We start from the raw sequence: 27,866 nt of genomic DNA on the forward strand, positions 1-27,866 counted from the left end.
ATTATACTGTGTCCAGCAGAAGGACAAAGAAAGGGTTAAAAGCAGTGGGATTTGGCCCTGCCTTCTTGGAGCTATATCTACATCCAATAGAGAAGAATGTTCCCTTCTCTCAGAGTTTTGGCTCCTGCATACTTTAATTGCCAGGCTATATTGCTGCCACAATATAATCTGGAGACTGGGAACATGAGAATGAAGAAAAAGGAGAGAAGAAATGGGATATTCTTCCACCCCTGAGCTTTAGATATTACCTTTCCCCTGAATCTCTCTTTGCACTACAGTGTTAACTTCTGAGATTTGGGTTACATTGAGTTGAGGCCAGGGGCTGCCAGAAGAAAAAAAAAACATGGTGCTGGTTTGTTGGTACTTTGAATTCTGATGTTTTTTCACAATATATCTGCTATTTACTTTTTAGCATTCTCAAATAGCTGTTCATGCATTCTGTCCACATTTTGAAGTTCAGTTCAATGGGAGAGAAAGGAAGGTATACATTATTATTCCACCTGTGCAAGAACTGAAAGTTTTTCCACATAAGTCCTTGCACATTACCCAGAACAGGGAGTTTGCAACAAAGCATCATTTATAAATTGACTTGGCTTAGGCTTTGAGCCTGACTGACATGCTTACTTTCCCTTCTCAGTATAGACCAGGATACCCCCATTTGACAAAAAATAGTTGTCTATACTCACAAGACTAATATTTCAGTTAGAACTAATATTTGCAACTGGTCAGGAACTTAATCCAAATTGACTTTATCAAAAGGGAAATATATTGGCTCATGTAACAGAATAGCCCAGGGATAGAGCTAGTTTTAGATAACATGATTGAATCCAGGAACTCAAATAATGTCAAGGCATGAGCTCTATCCATTTCTGTTATGCTTTCCTTGGCATTATATCCATTTCTTACAGGTTCTTCTCTCATTGTGGCAGGGTAGTTGCCAATAACTCCTGGTTTACAATTTCATGACTTTAAGTCCAGCAGAATAGAGAACACCTCTTTGTCTATTACTTGAACAAGATTACTGGCACTATCTCTGATCAGATCAGAATAGTTTACTTGAGTAACATGCTCATATCTTAACCACATATTGTGGCTTACAAGAGTGATCGGCCAGACCTGTGTGGCATGTGAATTCTTGGAACTAGAAATAGAGAGCTTTACCCAAAGCACAGAAAGTGAATGGATACAGAGGGAGAGCATTAGGACAAATACCTAATGCATGCAGGGCTTAAAACCTGGATGATGAGTTGATAAGTGCAGCAAACCACCAGGCACATGCATACCTATGTAATAAGCCTGCACGTTCAGCACATGTATCCCAGAATTTAAAGTAAAATCTTTTTAAAAAGAAAACGAAAATGTGGTATACAATGTTTAATGATCAAATCAGGGTAATTAGCATATTAATCACCTCAAACATTTATCATTCATATTCAATTCTTCGTAAGGAAATATATTTTCATTTCTCTTTGGTAAATACTTAGAAGTGGGATTGCTGGCTCTTATGGTAAGTGTATTTTGTGGGGAGAAGCCACTTTCTTCTTTTTTGCTTCAACTTTTAAGTTCAGGGATACATGTGCAAGATGTGCAGGTTTGCTACAAAGGTAAATGTATGCCATGGTGGTTTGCTGCACAGGTCATCCCATCACCAAGGTATTAAGCATAGCATCCATTAGCTATTCTTCCTGATGCTCTTCCTCCCCCACCCCTCCCCTGACAGGCCCCAGTGAGTGTTGTTCCCCTCCCTGTGTCCATGTGTTGTCATCATTCAGCCCCCACTTATAAGTGAGAACATGCAGTGTCTGCTTTTCTGTTCCTGAGTTAGTTCGCTGAGGATAATGGCTTCCATTCGCGTCCCTGAAGAGGACGTGATCTTGTTCCTTTTTATAGCTGCAGAGTATTCCATGATGTATATGGACCACATTTTCTTTATCCAGTCCATCATTGATGGGCATTTAGGTTGATTCCATGTCTTTGCTATTGGGAATAGTGCTGCAGTGAAAATACGCATGCATATGTCTTTATAATAGAATGATTTATATTCCTTTGGGTACATATCCGGTAATGGAATCACTGGGTCAAATAGTGTTTCTGTCTTTAGCTCTTTGAGTAATTGCCACACTGTCTTCCACAATTCTTGAACTGATTTACACTCCCACCAACAGTGTAAAAGCATTTTTTTCCTTCACAACCTTTCTAGCCTGTTATTTTTTGACTTTTTAATAATAGCCATTCTGCGGGGCGCGGTGGCTCAGGCCTGTAATCCCAGCACTTTGGGAGGCCGAGACGGGCGGATCACGAGGTCAGGAGATCGAGACCATCCTGGCTAACACGGTGAAACCCCGTCTCTACTAAAAAATACAAAAAAACTAGCCGGGCGAGGTGGCGGGCGCCTGTAGTCCCAGCTACTCAGGAGGCTGAGGCAGGAGAATGGCGGGAACCCAGGGGGCAGAGCTTGCAGTGAGAGCTGAGATCGCGCCATTGCACTCCAGCCCGGGCGACAGAGCCAGATTCCCTCTCAAAAAAAAAAATAATAATAATAGCCATTCTAACGGATGTGACATGGTATTTCATTGTGGTTTTGATTTGCATTTCTCTAATGATCAGTGATGTTGAGCTTTTTTTCCATATGATTGTTGGCAGCATATATGTCTTTTTTTAAATTGTTTTTTTTTTAAGTTCTGGGTTACATGTGCAGGATGTACAAGTTTGTTACACAGGTAAACGTGTGCCATGGTGGTTTGCTGCACTTATCAACCCATCACCTAGCTATTAAGCCCAGCATGCATCAGCTATTTTCGTAATGCTCTCCCCACCATTGCCCTCCTCCAACAGGCCCCAGTGTGTGTTGTTCCCTTCTCTGTGTCCATGTGTTCTCATTGTTCAGCTACCACTTATAAGTGAGAACATGCAGTGTCTGTTCATATCCTTTGCCCACTTTTTAATGAGGTTGCTTGGCTTTTTCTTGTAAATTTGTTTAAGTTTCTGATAGATGTTGGATATTAGACCTTTGTCAAATGCATAGTTTGCATAAATTTTCTCCCATTTTGTAGGTTGTCTGTTTGTTGATAGTTTCTTTTGCTGTGCAGAAGCTCTTTAGCATAATTAGATCACATATGACAATTTTGGCTTTTGTTGCATTTGCTTTTGGTGTTTTCATCATGAAATCTTTGCCCATGCCTATGTTCTGAATGGTACTGCCTAGGTTTTCTTCCAGTTTTCATAGTTTGGGATTTTACATTTAAGTATTTAATCCATCCTGAGTTAATTTTTGTATATGGTGTAAGGAAGGGGTCCAGTTTTGATCTTCTGCATATGGCTAGCCAGTTATCCCAGCACCATTTATTGAATAGGGAATCCTTTCTGCAATGCTTGTTTTTGTCAGGTTTGTTGAGGATCAGATAGTTGTAGGTGTGCAGTCTTATTTCTGAGTTCTCTACTCTGTTCCATTGGTCTATGCATCTGTTTTTGTACCACATGCTGTTTTGGTTACTATAGTATAGTTTGACATCAGGTAGTGTTATACCTCCAGCTTTGTTCTTAAATCACATTTATTGATTTGTGTATGTTGAACCAACTTTGCCTCCCAGGGATAAAGCCTACTTGATTTAGTGAATAAGCTTTTTGATGTGCTGCTGGATTTGATTTGCCAGGATCTTGTTGAGGATTTTTGCATCAGTGTTCATCAAGAATATTGGCGTGAAGTGTTGTTGTTGTTGTTGTTGTTGTGCCTCTTAGGGAGGGGTTCCTCCTCCTCATTTTTTTGGAAGAGTTTCATTATAAATGGTCCCAGATCTTCTTTGTACATGTGATAGAATTTGGCTATGAATCCAACTGGTCCTGGGCTTTTTCTGGTTGGTAGGCTATTTATTACTGATTCAATTTCAGAGTCTGTTGTTGGTCTTGGGAGAGGGTATGTGTCCAGGAATTTCTTCCTGGACAGAGAAGAAATGTGTCATTTCTTCGTTGAATGTGAAAGGAAAAGAATGTGTCATCATTTCTTCCAGATTTTCTAGTTTATGTGTATAGAGGTGTCCATAATATCCCAATGATTCTTTGTTTTTCTGTGGGGTTAGTGGTAATATCCCCTTTGTCATTTTTAATTGTGTTTATTTAGGTCTTCTTTCCTTTTTTTCTTTATTAGTCTAGCTGGCAGTCTGTCTATTTTATTGATTTTTTAAAAAAAAAAAACAACTCCTGGATTCATTTATCTTTTGAATGGTTTCTTATATCTCAATCATCTTCAGTTCAGCTCTGATTTGGGTTATTTCTTATCTTCTGCTAGCCTTGGGGTTGGTTTGCTCTTGGTTCTCTAGTTCATTTAATTGTGATGTTAGTTTGTTAAATTGAGATCTTTATAACTTTTTGATGTGGGCATTTAGTGCTATAAATTTTCCTCTTAATACTGCCTTAGCTGTGTTCCAGAGATTCTGGTATGTTGTGTCTTTGTTCTCATCAGTTTCAAAGAGCTTCTTGATTTCTGCCTTAATTTCATTATTTACCCAAAAGTTGTTCAGGAACAGGTTATTTAATTTCCATGTAACTGTAAGGTTTTGAACAAATTTCTTAGTCTTGATTTCTAATTTGATTGTGCTGTGGTCCAAGAGAGTGGTTGTTATGATTTCACTTCTTTTGCATTTGCTTGGGAGTGTTTTGTGTCCAATTATATGGTCAATTTTAGAGCATGTGCCATGTGGCAATGAAAAGAATGTATATTCTATTGTTTTTGGGTAGAGAGTTCTGTAGATGTCTGTCACGTTAATTACACATATCAATAACAACCATGAATATAAACAGGCTAAATGCCCCAATTGAAGGGCACAAAGTGGCAATCTAGATAAAGAACCAAGACCCATTGGTATACTGTCTTCGAGAGACTCATCTCACATCTACCAAGCAAATAGAAAATAGAAAAAGGCAGGAGTTTCAATCCTAATTTCAGACAAAACAGGTTTAAACCAACAAAGTTTTAAAAAGACAAAGAAGGGCATTACATAATGGTAAAGGGTTCAATTCGACAAGAAGACCTAACTCTCCTAAATATATATGCACCCAATACAGGAGTACCCAGATTCATAAAGCAAATTCTTAGAGACCTTCAAAAAGACTTAGACTCCCACACAATAATAGTGGGAGACTTCAATACCCCACTGATAGTATTAGGCAAATCATCAAAGCAGAAAATTAACAAAGACATTTACCTGAACTCAGCACTGAATCAATTGGACCTGAAAAAGTTATTTTTCTATTCTGGATGAACTTATATCAGTTCTGGATATACCTTTATCAATATATGCGTGATGAATTTTTTTTTCATTCTAGCTTGCTTTTTCATTTTCTTACCAATTTTTTTCAAAGAGTAAAAGGTTTTAATTTTAAGTTAAATTTTTGTAATATTTTTATTATATCATATATGATTTGTGTCCTATCTAAGGAGTATTGCCTTCCTACAAATTTGAAAATATTTTTCCTATGTTTTCTCCTAGAATTATTACGGTTTTATCTATTTAATTTTTCGTTTTTAACCCTGTTCTTGTTTGCCCCAAGAATATTCATCAGTGGCACCTGCAGCTGCAGCATTTACCCTGACATAACTTTGCCACAACATATTTCACTTTTATTATTATTTTTGCATTGGTCAATTATATCAGCTTTGGAAACAAAAGGCATTATTCTATTTATAGCATTCTGTTTTTAGTGGCGGTATTTACATTTACAAAATATAGTAATTCTTGATTGCTGAAAATTTCAAATTCTAGAATACATAGCATTCCTACACATGATGTTAACATTGTTCTCAAACAGTTGTTGGCCAAAGATTCATTTGATGAATTCAGTTTTTCTGAAGTAGATGATTCTGATGATTCAGATGGTTCTGATGTTAGTTCTGTTTAGAAATAATTCCAAGAACAGTTTTTATATTTTATTTTCACATTGAAAATCAGTCAGATTTGCTCCAGCCTCAAAGAGTGTGTTTATGTAAAATTAAAAGAGTGCTGGCAGTGAGCTGCACTTTTTTTTCTAAATAGGAAAAGGATTAACTATTATGGATATTAATTGTACATACTTATAGGGTACATGTGGTATTTTTATACAAGCATACAATGTGCAATAATCAAATCACAGTAACTGGGATATCCATCACCTCAACCATTTATTATTTCTTCATGTTAGGAACATTACAATTCCACTCTTTTAGTTATTTAGAAATATGCAATAAATTATTGTTAACTATAGTTGCCCTATCGTGATACTGTATTCTAGATTTTTTTTACTTCCATCTAACTATAAGTTTTTTCAAGATGGGGTATTACTATGTTGCCCAGGCTAGCCTCAAACTCCTGGGCTCAAGCAATCTTCCCACATCAACTTCCACAAATAGTAACTGTATTTTTGTACCCATTTTGTTAAGTGAAATAAGCCAGGCTCAAAAAGATAACTATTACATATTCTTACTCATATTGGGAGCTTTAAAAAATGAACTCATGGAGATAGAGAGTAGAATGATGGCTACCAGAGACTGGGAAGGTTAGTAGGGAGGAGGGATAAAGAGGGAATAGTAAATGGGTACAGCTTTATATTTTACCTTTAGCTCCCTGGTTAATTTTGAGTTAAATTTTGTGTATACTGTGAGGCAAAAGTCAATGTTCATTTTTTCCGTATGAATATCCAGTTGTTCTAGCACTATTTTGATGAAAAGACATTTTACTCCTTTGAATCTTTGTAGCAAATGAATTGAACATGTCTGAGTCTATTACGTTTCAGTGACCTAGATGTCTATGCTTTCACCAATGTCTAACTCTTTTGATTACTGTAACTATAATAAGGCTAACTTAAGCACTGTAATTTCTCTAATATTGTTTATATTTTAAGAAATTGATTTGCATTTTCTAGGTTATTTGTGTTTCCATAGAAATTATACTATCAACTTGTCAATGTCTATAGAAAAAAAGTCTGCTGAGGTTTTTATTGTTATTGCATTAAATCTATATGTCACTTTGCTGGTATTTTTTTCTGTTGAATGTCTGATAGACTTCAGTGAAGCCATCTGGACCTGGAATTTCTAGATGTTTAGTAACAAATTAAATTTCTTTACTATATATAATGTTTTTCATATTTTCTGTTTTAGCTTCTGTCCATTTTTGTAGGTTATATTTTTCAAGGAATTTGTTCACGTAAATTGTCAAGTATTCTAGCATAAAATTGTTCACAATACTTACTTATTACCTTTTAATGACTTAATGATATATACTGATGTGCTCTTTGCTATTTCTGATATTGTTTGTTTTCTCTTTTATTTTCTTGATCTGTCTATCTGGATGTTTGTTGATTTTGATCTTTAGTTGATCTTTAATTTATTTATTAGGTTTTTCTTCTATTTTATTGTTTTTTCCTCTTTATTTTTTCTTTCTTCTACTCGCTTACCTCAGTTGTACTTTGTTCTTTTTCTAGCTTCTTAATCATTGATTTAAGGCCTTTTTCCTTTTCAAAAAACATTCAAAGCTTTGATTTTCTTTGTAAGTACTGTATCATCTTAATCCAACAAAGTTTTGTTGCATATTCATTATCATTCATCTCAAAATATTATCTAACACCTCTTGTAATTTATTCTTTGACTCATGATTTATTTAGAAGTGTATTTTTAAATTTGCAAATATTTGGAGTTTCTGATATATATTATTGATATTTATTTCTAATTTAATTCCACTGTGGTCAGAGAACATCCTTTGCATAATTTCAATCATTTTATATTTATTGAAACTTGTTTTATGACCCAGAATATAGTCCACCTTAGTAAATGCATCATGTGTACTTGACAATAATGATGTGTATTCTGCAATTGCCTGGTGTAGTATTTTATGAATATTAAGTCACAGTAGTTGATAGAGTTGTTCATGTCATGTATATCTTTACTGACTTTTTTGTTTAGTTGCTGTTTCAATTGCTAAAGCATAGGTGTTAAAATCTCCTACAACAATTTTAGGGTTGTTTATTTCTCTCTGTCAATTTTTGTCTCATGCACTTTGAGGCTGTATTATAGGCATGTACATACATATCATTCTTATATCCTCATGATCAACAGTCTCTTTGTATCTTTGTGTTTAAAGTGTGCCATTTTGAGGCAGGATATAATTGTATTTTTATACATACTGATAATCTCTGTATTTTCATTAGAATGTTTAATTCTTTTTTCTTTTTCTTAGAGACAGGGTCTTGCTATGTTGCTCAGGCTGGAGTACAATGGCACAATCATAGCTCCCTGAAGCCTCCAACTCGTGGGCTCAAGTGATTCTCTGGCCTCAGCCTTCTGAGTAGCTAGGAGTGACTACAGGTGCACACCACCGCACCTCGCTAATTTTTATTTTTTGTAGAGACAAGGTCTGGCTATGTTGCCCAGGCTGGTCTAAAACTCCTGACCTCAAGTGATCCTCCTGCTTTGGCCTCCCAAAGCAGTGAGATTATAGGCATGAGCCACCATGCTTGTCCATAGACCATTAATTCTTAATGTAATTTTTATGTAATTGGACCTAGCTCTACCATTTTATTATTTTATCTTTGTTCCCTCTATTTTATTGTTCCTCCATTTCACATTTCCTGTCTTCTTTCAGATTATTGTAATGTTTTTATTATTCAGTTTTATCTGTGACCTTTTAAGATAATATGTTTGTGTGTCTGTGTGTGTATGTGTTTGTGATTTTAGTGGCTTCTCTAAGGATTGAAATATGCATCATCTTTACAGTCCATTTACAGTTAATATTGTATCACTTCGTAGAAAATTTGGACACGTTGGAAATATACAGATCTCTTTACACATCTTGATTATTCTTTATATCAGTGGTCCCAATCCTTTTGGCACCAGGGACCAGTTTCATGGAAGACAATTTTTCCATGAACCGGGGTGAGTGAGGAACAATGGTTTGGGGATGATTCAAGTGCATTACATTTATTGTACACTTTATTTCTATTAGTATTACATTGTAATATATAATGAAATAATTATACAACTCACCATAATGTGGAATCAGTGGGAGCCTGAGCATGTTTTCCTGCAACTAGATGGTCCCATCTGGGAGTGTTGGAAGACAGTGAGAGACCACCAGGCATTAGATTCTAACCTAGATCCCTTACAGGGTTCCTAACAGGCCACAGACTGGTACTGCTTTGTGGCCCAGGGGTTGGGGACCCTTGCTTTATGTTATAGTTCTCATACATATTAAAACTATATGTATTAACAATTTCACAATATAATGCTATAATTTTTGCTTTAAAAGGGCATATGCATTTTAAAGAAATTATGAGGGAAAAATAATCTTTCATATTTACTATCTCTGATGCATTTTTTGGTTCATTTTTTGGACCCATGTTTCCCTCTGGTATAATTCTCCTTCAGCCTATGTACTTCTTTTAGCATTTCTTCTAATGCAGGCTTGCTCTGCATGAATTTTCTTGGTTTTCCTTTTCTAAAAATGTTGTTATTTTATCTCCATAATTGAAGAATGTTTTCACAGTTTATAAAACTAGATTGATCATTTTTTCCTTCCATATATTAAAGAATCATTTCATTGTCTCTATGAGTTATGATGAGAAGTCTGCAGTCACTCAAATTATTGTTTTCTTCTATGTAATGTGTCATTGTTCTCGATGCTTTTAAGATTTTCTTTTTTTTGTTTGTTTGTTTTCAGTAGTTTGGTTATAATGTGCCTAGGAATGATTTTTTTAATGTATTCTGATTGAAATCTCTAGATATGTACACTTATGACTTACCTCAAATTTGGAAAACTTTCAGCCATAATTTCTTTACATATTTTTTCTGCCCCATTTTCTCCCTGTTTCTTCTTTGACTCTAATTATACATATACTGAACATTTTGATATTGTCCTACATATATCTGATAATCTGTTCATTTTAAGATATTTTTTCCTTATCGTTTTCAGGTAGTATAATTTCCATGAATCTATATTTACATTCGTTTTCTTTTTCCTCTGTCACCTCTATTCTTCTCTTAAGTCCATCTAATGAAGTTTTAATTTCAGCTATTGCATTTTTCATCTCCAAAATTTTCTTTCCTGTGTTTTCTATTTTTCTGCTGATTTTTCCTATATTTTCAATTCACTTCTAGTGTAATTTCTTTAATTCATTTAATATAGTTATAGTAGCTGCTTTAAAGTCCTTGTATGACAATTTTAGCATCTAGGTCATCTCAGAGTTGGCCTGTTCTGATTATATTTTCTCTTGAGAATTGGTCACATTTTCCTGGCTCTTTGTGTTTCCAGTAATTTTGGATTATACTCTGAATATTGTGGACATTATGTTATGGAGGCTCTGGGTTCTGTTATATTTGTCTGATGAATGCTGATGTTTTGTTGTCTCAGAAAATTTAAGAGGGAACTTGCCCTCTTGACAGTTTTGACTACCTTACCCTATCTTCCTTCTTTTGTTTATACTTCAGAATTCTCAAGTGTTTATTACATACACACACACACGCACATTATATATGTATATATAATATATATGTGTATATATATATCTTTTATATATATATTTAGAGAGAGAGAGAGTCTGGAGTTAATAGTAGTTGCTGTTTGTGGGATAATTGGTCTGTACCGCACTTATCATGTCATATCTGAGGCAGCACCACCTTCTTGATTGTTTATAGGTAAATTTGATATTTTGAAGTGTCCTTTTATATACCCCTAAGACTTTGATAACTGAGTTTAGTTAAAACAAATAGATTCACACGGACCCCAAAAATATACACAGCAATATGCTAAATTTTAAAAATCATCTTCCCAGAAGTCATGCATTGAAATCATTTTTCTCCTTCCATTTGCATAATCTTTTCTCTTCTTGCAATTAATAGCACTCAACAAAATTAAGCCTAATGTAGTTGGGCAGAGAATAATTTCAAGACCTCCGTGTCTAGGCCCCTTTGTATTGACCTTGAGAATAACTTGGTCATAAAATAAGGTTTAAGATGACAAATAAACACAGCCACCACTAGCCACCACTAACAAAACCAGAACCTTCATTCCAGGGTTTTACCCCATAATTCAGTATGGACAATCCAACTGAGTTTCTGGTTTAGATAAATGATTTCACTCCTCAAAGACATGAGTATTGGAAACTTCTGGGTTGGTGATTGTGACATGTATCCTCAAAACAACTAGAACTTTTCCCTAAAAAACAAAAACAAAAACAACAAAAAAAAACCAACTAGAACTTTTATAGTTATTCCTTTTTAAATGTCAAGATTAAATCTGTGATCAAGGGCCTTTTAAGTATATCTTAAGAATCAGGATAGTACAACCTAGTAATGGGTACTTACAATGTACTGCCAGGCACTATTCTAAGTGCTTTATGCATATCATCTCATTTAATCCTCACAATAGTCCTGTGAAGTAAGAACTATTATTGTACCCCTGTGATGGTTAATTTTATGTGTCAACTTGACTGGGCCATGGAAGGAACAGATATCAAGCTAAACATTATTTTTGGTTGTGTCTGTGAGGGTGTTTTGACATGAGGTTAGCATTAGAATTGTTAGACTGAATAAAAATATTGCCCTTCCCAGTGTAGGTGGGCATCATCCAATCCATTCAGGACCTGAATAGAACAAAAGGTAGAGGAAAGGTGGATTCTTTCTCTGTCTGACTGCTTAAGCTTGGACATTGGTCTTCCTCTGCCTTTGAATTTAGACGGGAAGTTATAGCTTCATTTCTCCTGGTTCTCAGTCCTTCAGATTCAGACTAGAACTATACCATTGGCATTTCTGCATATCCAGCTTGCAAATGGAAGACTGTGAGACTTCTGAGCCTCCACAAACACACGAGCCAATGAGCCAATTTTTTTATTACACACACACACACACACACACATATGCATATATACATATATATCTGATTATGGGACAATGTGAGGATTAAATGAGATTATATGCATAAAGCACTTAGAATAGTGCCTGGTTGTGCATTGTAGGGGTGTGCGTGTGTGTGTGTGTGTGTATAAATTTGTTCTGTTTTTCTGGAGAACACTGACTAATACAACCCATTTCTCGTATAAGGAAACTTAGACATGGATTTGAGTTTGAGTCCCGGTTTCTCTTTGGGCAGGAAGAGTAGATGAGGTAAGACTGAATCTACATAATCCTGAATCCCTAGGGAAATTCCATTATAATACTATCTGTATCAGTTAGAAATTTTTGGTTATAAATAACAGAAACCTAATTCAATCTTTCTCAAAAAAATAGTGAATATACGGTTCATATATTAGTAAAGCATGCCTTATAGCGGCTTACTCAAAGAAGAATGTATTATTACCATATATCAAGAAGTCTCTAAATAGGCTGCTTCATGGGTTTGTTTAGCAGCCTGACAATGTCACAATTTTTTACAATTATCTTTGCACTTCCCTCATGCTTGTCACTTCATGGCTACAAAGTAGTGCTGCAGCTCCAGAGATCAAATCTTCATTCAATGCAAGAAATAAAGATGGATGAGTAGTACCATTCATTTATGTCCCCTTTATCAAGAAAAAAACAAAAATTTATTGGAACTTCCTCAGCAAAATTTCACTTATATCTCCTTGGCAAACTGTCATATGGCCACATCTAGTTACAAAGGAGGATGATAAAGTGAATATTCAGATTTTTCTGCCTTTAGAGTGGCAGACCACATAAAAATGGATTTGGGAATGGACGTTGTGTCAGCTAATTGGCAGTGTCTACCACACTCCATTTCTCTGCATCTCTTAGTTCTTCTTTCTTTGGTATATAAACTTCATCTTCAGGCTAGCCCTGATATGGTGGCAAGATGTTTTCTGCTTATCTAAAGCTCACATCCTCATGCCATCAATTCCCAGGGAAGAGAAAGAACTCCTCTTTGGCCAGTACTTTTTTTTTCATCTTATTGGCTTCAATGAATTGTGTGCCAATCCCTGTATCAATTACTTTGACCAAGATGGTTGAGAATGTGAGAAGGGTAGTTTCAAAAAGGGAATTCAAGGTATTGTTAGCAGAAGTAGGGAGTAATGGATACTGAGAAGCAAGCAAGTAATCAACTACCTATCCCTATTTCACCATCCACTTTAATATTTTGTGACTCTTTCCTTCCCCATTTGCACTAGAGACAATCTGGTTAGACTGTGCTGATTAATACAGAATGGCTATCAACATGTAGTTGGCTATTACATGTGAAAATTAATGGTGTAGAGATTTCCCCAGTCAATGAATGTCCTATATCAAAATTTAACCTAGTAAGTGGCATCCACATAGGACTATAACTAGCATCATAATAATGAAAGACTGAATTCTTGTTTCCACTAAGATTGAAAAGAAGGCAAAGATATTCACTAACACCACTCATAATCAACATTGTATTGGAATCCGTAGCCAGCGCTAAGATTAAGTAAGGAAAAAGAAATATAAGACAAACAGATTGGAAAGTAAGAAAGATAACTCTATTCACAGACAACAACAGTGTCTCTACAGATAATCCCAAAGAGTCTACAGAAAAACTTCTAGAACTCATAGCTTTTTTGAACCCATCAAGGAGCTTGGGTTTCAGAGCAAACAAATGGCCCATATCTAAGGGAGAAAGGATGGTGCATGTGACAAATGAGAAGACAAAAGTACATACTCATATAAGACACAAGAACCTTCTAAGAAGCATTGAGCTAGAATAGTTAACAACGTGGTGAAGGCTGAGAGTAATCTGACAAGATAGTGTAAAACCCCTATGTGCCAAGAACTTGGAGGGGTCAGTGTCACCTTGCACGGTCCTCCATGAACCTCAATGGGTGCTCATAGAAAATATCAGAGAGCATTCTAGAAGTGTATGCTGTGATGCAGATTTGGAGTAAGATATCAGTACCTATGTTGGAGGAACAAGAAACTCCCCCTGGATATTTCTCCTCTACTTCTAATACAGAAAATAAAGCCTTGAACTTTGGAGGGAAGGGCAACCAGAACCTCTGGCATTATGGCATTGATGAGGACTTATTGCATCTGGGGAAAGGGAACAGGAGGAAAGCTTTACTTCTGAGGAAGGAGTAGGATTACATGTTGAGCCTACAACTACAGCTGGGGAGAGTCAGGAGAACCTATCAGATCATACACCTAAGATGCAAGGACCTAGTACATGCCTATAACTAAGTCTTAATCATAACAACAGAGGCCACACCTCACACTACCATCAAGCTAAAAAGCTTAAAATAGTAAACAACAGAATTCTGCTTGGAGATGAATGAGAAAGGAACAAAGACACATTCTCTGGGGCACAGCACAAATGGAAACCCTGAATCTCATAATTGAACAGATATTGTTCTGGTCGACCATTCTCCATGATAGACACAAATTCTCTATAAAAATTTGAAGCCTGTGGTGGTTCACTGATGGTTACCATAGCAGCAATATATCTCAAATTGAGCCTAACTACTAACTGCAATAATGCAAACCCTCACACTAAAGGCCTACTAGAAGGAAAGGCATGTGCATTTCAAGGCATAAAATCTATTTACCTTGGTCTCTATTTCCTACCCAACTTGTTCAACTTTCCACAAAATATTATGAGGCATGTGAAAAGGCAAAAAGAAAAGCAACACATTCCCAAAGAGACAAGAAATCTTCAAAATCAAAATTAGATATGACACAAATTTGGAAACTCTGACAGGTAACTTAAAATAACTATGAGTAGTTAGTTAAATGTTCCACCAGAAAAAGTGGACAACACACAAGATAGATGGGTAATTTCTGCAGAGAGATCAAAACTATAATAAAGAATCAAATATAAATGCTAGAAATGAAAAACAAAATAATGGAGATGAAGAATACCTTTGAGGGGCCCATCAGAACTGACACCTCTGAGGACAAAATCCATAGACCTTAAAATATATTAAATTGAAACAAAAATTTAGATGAGCAAATTGATTACATTGAGACAAAAAAAGAATGAGGAAAAGAAAACATTCAAGAGCTGTGTGACAATATCATATGTTCTAACATTCATGTAATTAGAATCACCAAAGGAAAAGAGAGAGAAAGAACGGGGCAGAAAAAGTATTTTAAAAAACAATGACTGATAATTTTTTTTGAAAATTAATGACAAACACCAAATTGCATACCCAAGCTCAGAGTGCACCAAACATGACTTTTTAAAAACCAAACAAACTAGGCATATTTTATTCAAACTGCTGGAAAACAAAAGACAAAGAGAAAATCCTGAAGGCAGAGAAAAGGAAATATCAAACACAGAGAAAAAAGATAAGAACCGCAGACTATTTGTCACAAGCCATACAAGTCAGGACACAATGAAATGATCATTTTAACGTGTAGAAAGAATAATTTATCAACCCAGGATTCTATATCCAGAAAAAAAGTCTTTTTAAAATGAAGGTGAAATAAAAATTGTATCACACAAGTAAAAACTGAGATAATTCATTGTCAGAAGACTCATTCTACAAGATAAAGGAAAGTTTTTCAGGCAGAAAGAGTATCACATCAGACTAAAATGTGGGACTACACAAGGAAATAAAGAGTGCTAGAAATGAAACAGGAAGGTAAAGTTAAATTATTTTTCTTATTTGTATTGTTCTAAATGATAACTCACTGTCTAAAGAAAAAATATAGTAACAATTTATTTATATTTATAACATATATAAACTTAGAAGTTGTGCTAACAAAAACACAATGGATGGAAGGGAGCAATTGGGAATGTACAGTTATAAAAGCCTTACACTTCATGTGAAGTAGGAGAATAATAATTGCTGGTAGACCGTGATTTTTTAAATGTGTATCATAAACTCTGGGAAGGCACTAAATTTTTATTTAAAATGTCATTAAGAGAAGATAAAACAGAATTTTTAAATGCTCAAATAACACAAGAGAAGGCAGAAAAGGAAGAATAACGAAACACAGATGAAATAGAACAAATAGAAAACATCTAAGAAAATGGTAGATTTTAATCCAACCATATCAATAATCAGTAAGTGTAAATATTCTGAACACACCAGTTTAAAGGCAGTATCCGATTGGATTTAGAAATTATCCAAACCCAACTACATGTTGTCTACAAGAAACTCACTTTAACTGTAAAGGTATAGATATGTTGAAAGTAAAAGAGTGGAGAAATATATATAATGCAAACACTAACTGAAACAAAACTAGAATAGCTATGCTAATATTAGGCAAAAATAAACTTCAGAAAAGGAATATTAACAGGGATATAGAGAGACATACATGATGATGAAGGGATCAACTCTCCAAAAGACATAATCCAAAACACATAATGCTCTTTACAACATAGTACTATGTACATAGCACATAGTATATGAAGCATTTTAAATTACTGAAATTGAAGAATGCAGAAATCCATAATTATAGCTGAACACTTTGACACTTCTCTCAACAGCTGGTAGAACAAATAAACAGAAAATTAACAACGATATAGAAGATCTGAACAGCACTATCAAACAACAAGACCTAATTGACATTTATAAAAACATTCCACCCAACAAAAGCAGAATACAATTTCTTTTCAAATGTGTATGGAATATTCGCCAATGTAGACCACACTTTGGGTTGTAAGACAAACCTCAACAAATTTAAAAGAATATTAATCGTATAAAGTATGTCTTCAGATTGCAGTGGAATTAAACTGGAAATCAGTAACAGAAACATAATCTGGAAAAATTCCCAACTTTTTTGTAAATTGAACAACATCCATCTAAGTAACCCAGTGATCAGAGAAGAAATATGAAAGGGAATTTTAAAATATTTTGAGCTGAATGAAGATGAAAATACCACAGATAAAACTTTGTATGGTGTAGCTACATTAGTGCTTAGAGGGAAATTTATATTTTTAAATTCTTATATTGGAAAAGAAGTCTTCTATAAATAATCTCAGCTTCCACCTAAGAAGTTCAAAATAAACCCACAGTAAGCAGAAGAAAGGAAATAATAAAGCTGAGAAAATAATCTATAAAGTTTAAAAGAGAAAATTAATAGATATCAATGGAACAAAAGTTGGCTTTTTAAAAATATCAACAAAATTGATAGACCTTTACCCAGAATGACCAAGAAAAAAAAAAATCAAGAAGACAATTACCAATATCAGGAAAGAATAATTCCCATTTAACAAAAGACCACACATACATTAAAAGGATGAAGAAATATTAAGAACAACTTTATATTCACAAATGGAACAATTTAGATGAAATGGGCTAAATCCCTGGGAGGCATAAACTACAAAAACTCATCTGAGAAGAAATAAATAACCATAGCAATAGTACATCTATTTTAAAATTTTAATCTGTAGTTAAAATTTTCCATAAAAGAATACTGTAGGCCCATATTATTTCATTGGTGCATTCTCCCAAATACTAATGGGATGATCTTTTCAAAGAAACAATGTATGGTTTAATTGATTTTCTTCTACTTCTATTACATTTTTTCTTTTCTATTTCATTGATTTGTGCTCTGATTTTATTTCTTTTCTTTCCTTTCTTTAGGTTTAATTTGCTCTTGTTTTTCTAGTTTCTGAAGGTGAAAGTTTAGATTATTGATTTGCAGTGTTTCTTCATTATGATAAAGAGTTTAAAGTACAAATTTTTTTCCCAAGCACTGCTTAAGGGGAATACCATAAATTTCGATATGTTTTGTTGTCATTTTCCTCCAGTTAAAATGCATTATAATTTTCCTTGTGATTTCTTTTATTTATGGACCCTTTGGAAGTGTGTTGTTGAATTTCTGAATATTCGGGGAGCTCTAAATTTCTTTCTGTTGCTTATTTCTAATCTAATTAGTTGTCAGAGAACATAGATTTGTTTTGAACCTTTTGAATTTATTGAGACTTGGTTTGTGGCCTATTATATGGTCTATACCGTAGAATGTTTCATGTTTGCTTGAATAAAATGTGTGTTATGTTGTTATTGTGTAAAATGTTCTAAAATGTCAGTTTACACTGGTGTTGTTCAAGTTTTCTTTATATTTTTACTAATATCTATTTGTCCTAGCAATTATTAAGATTTTTGAAATCTCTGCTTCTTTTTTCAATTCTTTCAGATTTTGCTTTATGTTTATTGGGGCTCTGTTGTTAGCTGGGAATGCATTTATAATTGTTACATATTTATGATTATAAACTGGTTCGTTTATTTCTAATACTATTTCTTGCCTTAAAGTCTATGTACTCATATCAATATAGCCATTTCAACCCCTTATGTTTATAATATGCATGGTATGTATTTTTCCATCCTTTTACTTTCAAACTCCTTGTATCTTTAATCTAAAATATGTCTCCAGTAGACAGCATATAGTTGGAGTTTGCTTTTTCACCTAGTTTGATAATATCCCCCTTTTGATTAGAGTATATCATTTATTCACATTTAATTTAATATAGATATGATTAGATTTACATGTGATCTTTGCTAATATTTTCTACATGTCTCATATCTTTTTTGTTCCTCTTCTACTAGCTCCTTTTTAGTTGAATATTTTATAATATACAATTTTAATTCTTCTGTTGAGTTTTTAATTCTATTCTTGAGCTATTTTGTTAATGGCTGCTCCAGGGATTACAATATGGCTCTTAATTTATCAGACTCTACTTTGAGTAGTCATCTGGTATGTGTTTCCTTCAGCTTGAAGAGTTCCTTTCAAACTTCTTATAGGGCTGATCTCTTAGCAATGAATTTTCTCAGTCTTTGTTTATGTGACACTGTATTTATTTTGCCTTAACTTTTGAAAGATAATTCTGCATAATATAGTATTCTTGCTCAACAGATTTTTTTTTTTCTTTCAGCACTTTGAATATATAATCCCACTGCCTCTGGCCTCCATTGATTCTGATGAAATACAAGCCATTAACAGTCATTCCCTTATACATGATGAGTTATCTCCTGCTGCTTCCAAAATTATTTTCTTTGCCTTTGTTATTTAGCATCTTGACTAGGATGTGTCTAGGTGTGGCTGTTTGTATTTATCTTATATGGCATTTGCTGAGCTTCTTTGATGTGTAGATTAATGCTTCTCATCAAATTTGAGAAGTTATTTTTGTTTCAATCTTTTTTCATATTTTTTATTTTTAATTTTTGTACATAGCAGATATATATTTATGGGGTACATGAGATATTTTGGTACAGGTAACCAATGCGTAATAATCACATCATGGAAAATCAGTATTCACCCCATCAAGCATTTATCCTTTGTGTTACAATCTAATTATACTCTTTTAGTTATTTTAAAATGTACAATTAAGTTATTATTGACTCTAGTTCCCCCACCGTTATGCTATCAAATACTAGAAGTTATTCATTCTATTTTTTTGGTACCCATTAACCATCCTCACCACCTCCCTATTAACCACTACAATTTGAGGCTCTGGTATCCATTCTTCTTTACTCTATCTCCATTAGTTCAATGACTGATGACTGCTAGTTCCATCCATGTTGTTGCAAATGACAGGATCTCATTTTTTTTATGACTGAATAGTACCTCATTGTGTATATGTACATTTTCTTTATCCATTTATTGGTTGAGGGACACTTAGGTTGCTTCCAAATCTTGGCTATTGTGAACAGTGCTGCAAAAAACATGAGGGTGCAGATGTCTTTTTGATATACTGATTTCTTGTCTTTTGGGCATATACCCAGCAATGGGATTGCTGGATTGTATGGTAGCTCTATTTTTAGATTTTGGAGGAACCTCCAAACTGTTCTCCATAGTTGTTGTACTAATTTACATTCCCACCAACAACGTATAAAGGTTCCCTTTTCTCCACACCCTCACCAGCATTTGTTATTGTCTGTCTTCGGAATAAAAGCCATTTTAAGTGGGGCGAGAGGAGAATGTAGTTTAGATTTGCATTTATCCAATGATCAATGATGCTGAGCCCTTTTTCATATTCCTGTTTGCATTTGTATGCCTTCTTTTGAGAAATGTCTCCAAATCTTTTGCCCATTTTTAAATCACATTTTTATATTTTCTTCTATAGAGTTGTTTGAGCTCCTTATTTATTCTGATTATCAATTCCTTGTCAGATGAGTAGTTTGCAAATATTTTCTTCCATTCTGTGGGTAGTCTCTTCACTTTGTTGATTGTATTCTTTGCTGTGCAGAAGCTCTTTAACTTGATGTGATCCCATTTTTCCATTTTTGCGTTGGTTGCCTGTGCTTGCAAGGTAATTCTCGAGAAATTTTTGCCTAGACCAATGTCCTGGAGAATTCTCCCAATGTTTTCTTGTAGTAGTTTCATAAGTTTAGTCTTAGATTTAAGTATTTATTCCATTTGGATTTGGTTTTGTATAAAGTGAGAGATGGGTTCTAGGTTCATTCTTCTGCTTATGTATATCCACTATTCCCCTCAGCATTTATTGAAGAGACTTCCTTTTCCCCAATGTATGTTCTTGGCACCTTTACAGAAAGTGAGTTCACTGTAGGTATGTGGATTTGTTTCTGGATTCTCTATTCTATTCCATTGGCCTATGTGTATATTCTTATGCCAGTACCATGCTGTTTTGGTTACCATAGCTCTGTAGTATAATTTGAAGTCAGGTAACATAATTTCTCCAGTTTTCTTCTTTTTGCTCAGAATAGTTTAGGCTACTTTGGGTCTTTTATGGTTCTATATAAATTTTAGAATTGCTTTTTTTGATTTCTGTGAAGAATATCATTGGTATTTTGATACGGATTGCATTGAATCTGTAGATTGCTTTGGGTAGTATGAACATTTTGACAACATTGATTCTTCCAATCCATAAACATAGAATATCTTTCCATTTTTTGTGTGTGTACTCTTCAATTTCCTTCATCAGTGTTTTACAACTTTCATTGTAGAGATCTTTAACTTCTTTGGTTAAGTTAATTTCTAGGTATTTAAATTTTTGTGTGGCTATTATAAATGGGATTACTTTTTGATTTTTTTCAGATTGTTTGCTGTTGGAATATAGTAATGCCATTGAGTTTTGTATGTTGATTTTGTATCCTGCAACATTCCTGAATTTGTTTTATCAGTTCCAATAGGTTTCTTGTGGAGTCTTTAGGTTTTTCCAAATATAAGATCATATCATCTACAAACAGGGATAATTTAACTTCTTCCTTTCCAATTTGGAGGTCCTTTATTTCTTTCTCTTGTCTGATTGCTCTAGCTAGGACTTCCAATACCATGTTGAATAACAGTGGCAAAAATAAGCATCCTTGTCATGTTCTGATCTTAGAGGAAAAGCTTTCAACTTTTCCCCATTCACTATGATACTAGCTGTGGGTCTGTCATATATGGTTTTTATTATGTTGAAGTATGTTCCATCTATATACCTAGGTTTTTTTAGGGTTTTTCTTTATCATGAAACGATGTTGAACTTTATCAAATCTTTATTAAGCATTTATTTTAATGATCATATGGTTTTTGTCCTTCATTCTGTTGCTATAGCACATTGATTGACTTGCATATGGTGAGCCATTCTTGCATTCCTGGGATAAATCCCACTTGGTCATGATGAATGATCTTCTCAATGTGTTGTGCAACTGGGTTTGCTAATATTTTGTTGAAGAATTTGCATCAATATTCATCAGGGAATGCTGGCCTGTAGTTTTCTTTTATTGGTGCATATTTGTCTAGTTTTGATATCAGAGTAACACTGGCATCATAAAATGAGTTTAGAAGTATTCCCTCTTTATCTATTTTTCTAAATAGTTTGAGTAGGATTGGTATTAGTTCTTTGAATGTTTGGTAGAATTCAGCAGTGAAGCGCATGGGTCCCAGGCTTTTCTTTACTGAGAGACTTTTTATTACAGATTCTTCTAGTTACTTGTTATTGTTCTGTTCAGGTTTTGGATTTCTTCATGATTCAATCTTGGTAGGTTGTATATATCCAGGAATTTCTCCATTTATTCTAAATTTTCCAATTTATTGGCATATAGTTGCTCATAGTAGCTGCTAGTGATCCTTTGAATTTCTGTGGTATCAGTTGCAATGTCTTCTGTTTTATCTCTGATTTTATTTATTTGGGCCTTCTCTCTTTTTTTCTTATTTAGTCTGGCTAAAAGTTTGTGAATTTTATCTTTTTTAAAATCAACTTTTGTTTCATTGACCTTTTGTATTGTTTTGTTCATTTCAAATTAATTTATTTCTGTTCTTATCTTTATTATTTCTTTTCTTTTACTAATTTTGGGTTCAGTTTGTTCTTGGCTTTCTAGCTCTTTAAGATGCATCTTTAGGGTTTTTTTTTTTTTTTTGGAAGTTTTTCTTCTTTTTTGATGTGGGGACTTATAGCTATAAATTTTTCTCTAGTAGTGCTTTTGCTGTATCCCATAGGTTTTGGTATGTTGTGTTTCCATTATCATTTGTTTCAAAAACTTTTTGAATTTTCTTCTTACTTTCATCATTGACCAACTGATCATTCAGGAGCATATTGTTTAATTTCTGTATGTTTATATAGTTTCCAAAATTTCTTTTGTTATTTATTTATAGTTTTATTCCATTGTGATGCTTGATATGATTTCAATTTTTTGCATGTTTTAAGATTTGTTTTGTTACCTAACATATGATCTATCCTTGTGAATGATTTATGTTTTGAGGAGAAAAATGTGCATTCTGCAGTTGTTGGATGAAATGTTTTGTAAATATCCATTAGGTTCATTTGTTCTATAGAGCATAATTAGTCCATGTTTCTTTGTTGATTTTCTGTCTGGGAGATCTGTCCAATGCTTAAAGTGGGGTGTTGAAGCCTTCAGCTATTATCGTATTGGGGTCTGTCTCTCTTTAGCTCTAATAATATTTGCTTCGTATATCTGGGTGCCCCAATATCAGGTACATACGTATTTACAATCATGTTCTCTTGCTGAATTGGCCCCATAATCATTATATGATGACCTTTCTCTCTTCTTACAATTTTTGTCATGAGGTCTACTTTGTCTGATGTATGTATAGCTACTTCTGCTCTTTTTGGTTTCATTGGCATGGAATATCATTTTCCATTTCTTTGTTTCCAGTCTATATGTATCTTTATAGGTGAAGTGTGTTAATTGTAGGCAACAGGTCATTGGGTCTTGTTTTTTAATTTATGCAGCCATTCTGTTTTTTAATTGGAGAGTTTAGTCTATTTACATTCAATGTCCTTATTAATAAGTAGAGACTTACACCTGCCATTTTGTTATTTGTTTTCTGGTTGTTTTGTGATCTCTTCCTTCTTTCATTCCTTCCTGTCTTGAAAAGGTGATTTTTTCTGGTGGTATAATTTAATTTCTTGTTTTTTATTTTTTGTGTCTGTTATATATTTTTCAATTTGAGGTTACCATGAGGCCTGCAGATACTATCTTATATCCCATGATTTTAAACTGCTGACAATTTAACACTGATTGCATAAACAAACATACATGCAGAAAGAAAACTAATACAAACTGTACACTTTAACTTCATCCCCTTGCTTTTTAATTTTTTGTTGTTTCCCTTTATGTCTTACTGTACTGTCTATGTCTTGAAAAGTTGTTTTGGTTATTATTTTTGATTCATTTTGGTTCATCATTTAATCTTTCTTTTTTAATTTTACTTTAAGTTCTGGGATACATGTGCAGAACGTGCAGGTTTGATACATAGGTATACATGTGCCATGGTGGTCTGCTGCACCTATCAACCTCTCATTATTTAATCTTTTTATGTAAGTTAAGAGAAGCTTACACACCTCTTACAGTGTTGTACTATTCTGTATTTTTCTGTGTGCATACTATTACCAGTGAGTTTTGTACCTTTAAATAATTTCTCATTAATGCCCATTAATGTCCTTTCAGATTGAAGTACTCCCTTTAGCATTTTTTTGTAGGACAGGTCTGGAGTTGATTAAATCTCTCAGCTTTTGTTTGTCAGGGAATGTCTTTATTTCTCCTTCATGCTGTAAGGATATTTTCACTGGATATACTATTCTAGGGTAAAAGGTTTATTGTTTCAACACTTACATCATGCCACTCCCTCCTTGCCTGTAAGGATTCCACTGAAAAGTCTGCTGCCAGACATATTGAAGCTCTATCATATGTTATTTCTTTTCTCTTGCTGCCTTTAGGATACTTTCTTTATCCTTGACCTTTGAGAGTTTGATTGTTAAATGCCTTAAGATAGTCTTTGGGTTATATCTGCTTAGTGTTGTATAAGCTTCTTGTACTTGAATGTTATCTCTCTCTATGTTTGGGACATTCTGTCATATTATGTCTTTGAAAAAAACTTTCTACTCATATCTCTTTCCCCACCTTCTCTTTAAGGCCAGTAACTCTTAGATTTGCCTTTTTGAGACTCTTTTCCACATCTGTAGGCATACTTCATTTTTTTAATTCTTTTTTATTTTGTCTCCTCTGACTTAGCCTGTCTTCAAGCTCACTCATTCTTTCTTCTGCTTGATCAATTCTGCTATGAAGAGATTCTGATGCATTCTTCAGCATGTCAATTGCATTTTTAACTCTAGAATTTTTGCTTGATTCTTTTTAAGTTTTTAAATCTTTGTGTTAAATTTATCTGATAGAATTCTGAGGTTCTTCTTTGTGTTTTCTTGAATTTCTTTGAGTTTCCTCAAAACAACTATTTGGAATTCCCTGTCTGAAAGCCAGATATCTCTGTTTCTCCAGGATTGATCCCTGATGCCTTATTTACTTCATTTGATGAGATTATGTTTTCCTTTCCTGGATGGTGTTGATGCTTGTAGATGTTCTTCAGTGTCTGGGCATTGAAGTGTTAGGTATTTATTGTAGTCTTCAAAATATGGGCTTGCTTCTGTCTGTCCTTCTTAGGAAGATTTTCCAGGTATTCAAAGGGATTTGGACCCCAAGCCCAATAATGCTGTCATTTTCGCAGATCATAGAGGTACCACTGTGGTGGTCTTCGATAAGATCTGGAAGAATTATCTGTACTACCAGGCAGAGACTCTTACTCTTTTTTCTTACTTTCTCCCAAACATATGGCATCTCTTTCTCTCTGTGTTGAGCCACCTGGAACTGGGAGTGTGGTGATGGAAGCATCCCTGTGGCCACCACCAGAGGAACTGTGCTGGGTCAGACCTGAAGCCAGAATAGCACTGGGCCTTACCCAAGGCCCTTCCCTTCAGGATGGCAAGTTTTTTCAGGCCCAAGGCATGTCTAGAGATGCTGTTTGGGAGCCAGAGATTGGAGTCGAAAAACGTAGCAATTTACCTGATGTTCTATTGTACTGTGGCTAAGTTGGCACTCAAACCACAATACAAAGTACTCCCTGCTCTTCCCCCCACTTTTCCCAAGGAGAGGAGCCTCTCCCTGTGGCCACCACCACCACCCGTCCACTGGGCATTCTGCCAGCCCACCACCAATGTTTGCATAAAGCCCAAGGACTCGTCCATCAGCTTATGGTGAATGCTGACATTCCTGGGACTCATCTTTCATGGCAGTGAACTCCTCTCTGGCCCAGAGCAGGTCCAGAAATGCTGTCTAAGAGCCTAGGCCAGTACTCAGGGACTCCAACAGTGTGATTGTTGCTCTACCCTGACTGTGGCTGAGCTAGTACCTGGGGTGCAAGACAAAGTTCCTGTTACTTTTTCCTCTGCTTTTCTCAAACAGAAGCAGTCTTTCACTGTAGCCACCACAGCTGGGAATGTGCTCCCCATGCTGTGCACCCACTGATGTCTCTGTTCATTTTTTTAAAAATCATACCTTTATTTTTTATCCTGTTTTTCTATGAATTGCCCCTGCAGCCAGCATATCTCAGAGCCCAGCATATCTCAGAGCAAAGGTCCATGGCATACTTCCTGGGTATCACTGGTGGTTGTTCGGAGCCCAAGGGCTTTTTAGTTAGCAGGTGATAAATCCTGCCAGGACTGGGTCCTTCCCTTAAAGATGGCAGATTTCCTTTTGGCTCAGGGTGTGTCTAGAAATGTTGTCTGGGAGGTAGGGCCTGGAATGGGTGCCTCACAACTCTGCCTGGTGTCTTATCTTGATGTAGCTGAGCTAGTATCTAAGTTGCAAGACAAAGTCCTCTTTACTCTTCCCTCTCTTGTCTTCAAATGGAAGGAAGGAGTCTCTTTTTGAGCTGTGAGCTGCACTGCCTGTGATTGGATGAGAAGTAATGCAAGAACTCCCCAAACTGCCCCAGCTGGTATCTCACTAGATTGTGTGCCCCCTAAGTCCACTGGCTGTGAGCCCAGTTCAGCACTAGGACTCACCTAGGAGATACAGTCTTTATGTCCTAGACTGCCTTTCAAGTTTACCTAGGACCCTAATGCACTTCAGCCAGTGGTGACAAAGCTTGACAAGAAACCCAAGTTCCAATTGCTGGGATGCACGATACTGCTCTAGCTAAGGCTAGTCCAAGTGTTCCCTCCACGCATGGGAGCTGGCTGAGCCCAGCATGTCTTTATTCTCCATTGTGACAGGGCAGCACTGAGTTCAATGTAAATTCCCCCAGTCGCTGTGCTTGCCCTCCCCAAAGTGCAAAGATTCACTGTGACACATGGCCACTGCCAGGGGATGGAGAAGGGGTGGCATCAGTGATTCAAGACTGTCTCTCTTGCCCTCCTCAATGCCTCTTTCCATAATATGAAGTTAAAACCAGGTACCGTGATTGCTCACCTGATTTTTTGGTTCTTGTGATGGTGTTTTTGTATGTGAAGAAAATTGTTAAAATTTGGTGTTCCAGCAGGGGGGATGAACAGTGTAGCCTTCTATTCCGCAATCTTTCTTGCCCCTGCTTTAATCTTTTTCTCTCCATTCTTCATATTAGATAATTTCTATTACTCTGTCTTTAGGTTCACTGATTCTTTCCTTTGCCATCCCAAAGATGTTGTGGAACTCATTTACTGCAGTTTCTCTTTTGGGAATCATACTCTTCAACCCTATAGTTTTTATTTTGTTCTTTACGTTTGATTTCTTTATTGATATTTTCTATCTGTTGGATCATTGTCATTTAGTTTCATCCAGTTCTTTAAAGATTGCTTCCTTCAATTCTTTGAACATACTTGTAATAGCTTCTTTGAAGTCATTGTCTGCTAAATCCAATATTTGGGCCCACTCATAGATTCTGTTAACTGCTTTAACTCCTGATTATGGGCTGCATTTTGCTGTTTTCCCACACATCTCTTAATTTTTCTTGAAACCTAGCTTTTTTAGGTAATACATTTCATCAACTCAATTCTGGCTCTTTCCCTCAATGTTATGTTTTCTTTTTACTTTTTTGTTTTGTTTTTGTTTTCGTATTTTAATAATTTGCCTGGACTTAATCTGCAGAATCTGTCTTCCCTATGCTGTGCACCCACTGATGTCTCTGTTCATTTTTTAAAAATCATACCTTTATTTTTTATCCTGTTTTTCTATGAATTGTCCCTGCGATTGCACAGCTCAGTGGTCAGCAAATGATTCGACAAAATATATGTTCAAATAACTCTAGTCCATAAGTCTTCCACTCTCTTTCAATGGAAATTTTTAAGATATCATCAGCCAGGCACGGTGGCTCACACCTATAATCCCAGCACTTTGGGAGGCCGAGGCTGGTGGATTGCCTGAGCTCAGAAGTTCAAGACCAGCCTGGGCAACATGGTGAAACCCTGTTTCTACTAAAATGCAAAAAAAAAAAAAAAAAAAAAATAGCAAGGTGTGGCAGCAAAAAAAAAAAAAAAAAAAAAAAAAAAAAAGATATCATCAACTTTTATTTTTTTTGCTGGGCCTTCTCAGATTTACCCAGCAAAAAAAAAAAAAAAAAAAAAAAAAAGTGAAATGTTGGTTTTCTCAGCCAAAATACCCTAATAAAACTACCATGCTGATTGAGCTGAATGGGAGTGACCTCAGGAAGAAAGCTGCAGACTCCCACTGTTTTTACTGGAATGTATAGCAGATTTTCATAAATAATTGCTTCTCTATTTTTTGTTTTCCTTTTT

The 27,866-nt window shown here is 35.1% G+C and overlaps 2 protein-coding genes across 2 annotated transcripts in view; one reads left to right on the forward strand and one right to left on the reverse strand.

Moving 5' to 3' along the window:
• CMC4 (C-X9-C motif containing 4) overlaps positions 1-19,275 on the reverse strand; it is a 540,756-nt gene extending 521,481 nt beyond the window's left edge. Inside the window, exon 1 of the mRNA XM_050775529.1 lies at positions 19,266-19,275. The gene's annotated coding sequence lies outside the window, so the exon portion shown is untranslated. The remainder of the gene's footprint in view (positions 1-19,265) is intronic.
• Positions 1-27,866, forward strand: part of SPRY3 (sprouty RTK signaling antagonist 3) — a 166,035-nt gene that overhangs the window by 66,083 nt on the left and 72,086 nt on the right. The window lies entirely within an intron of this gene.

Source organism: Macaca thibetana, chromosome X (assembly GCF_024542745.1).
Source record: "Macaca thibetana thibetana isolate TM-01 chromosome X, ASM2454274v1, whole genome shotgun sequence".
Taxonomy (NCBI): Eukaryota; Metazoa; Chordata; class Mammalia; order Primates; family Cercopithecidae; genus Macaca; species Macaca thibetana.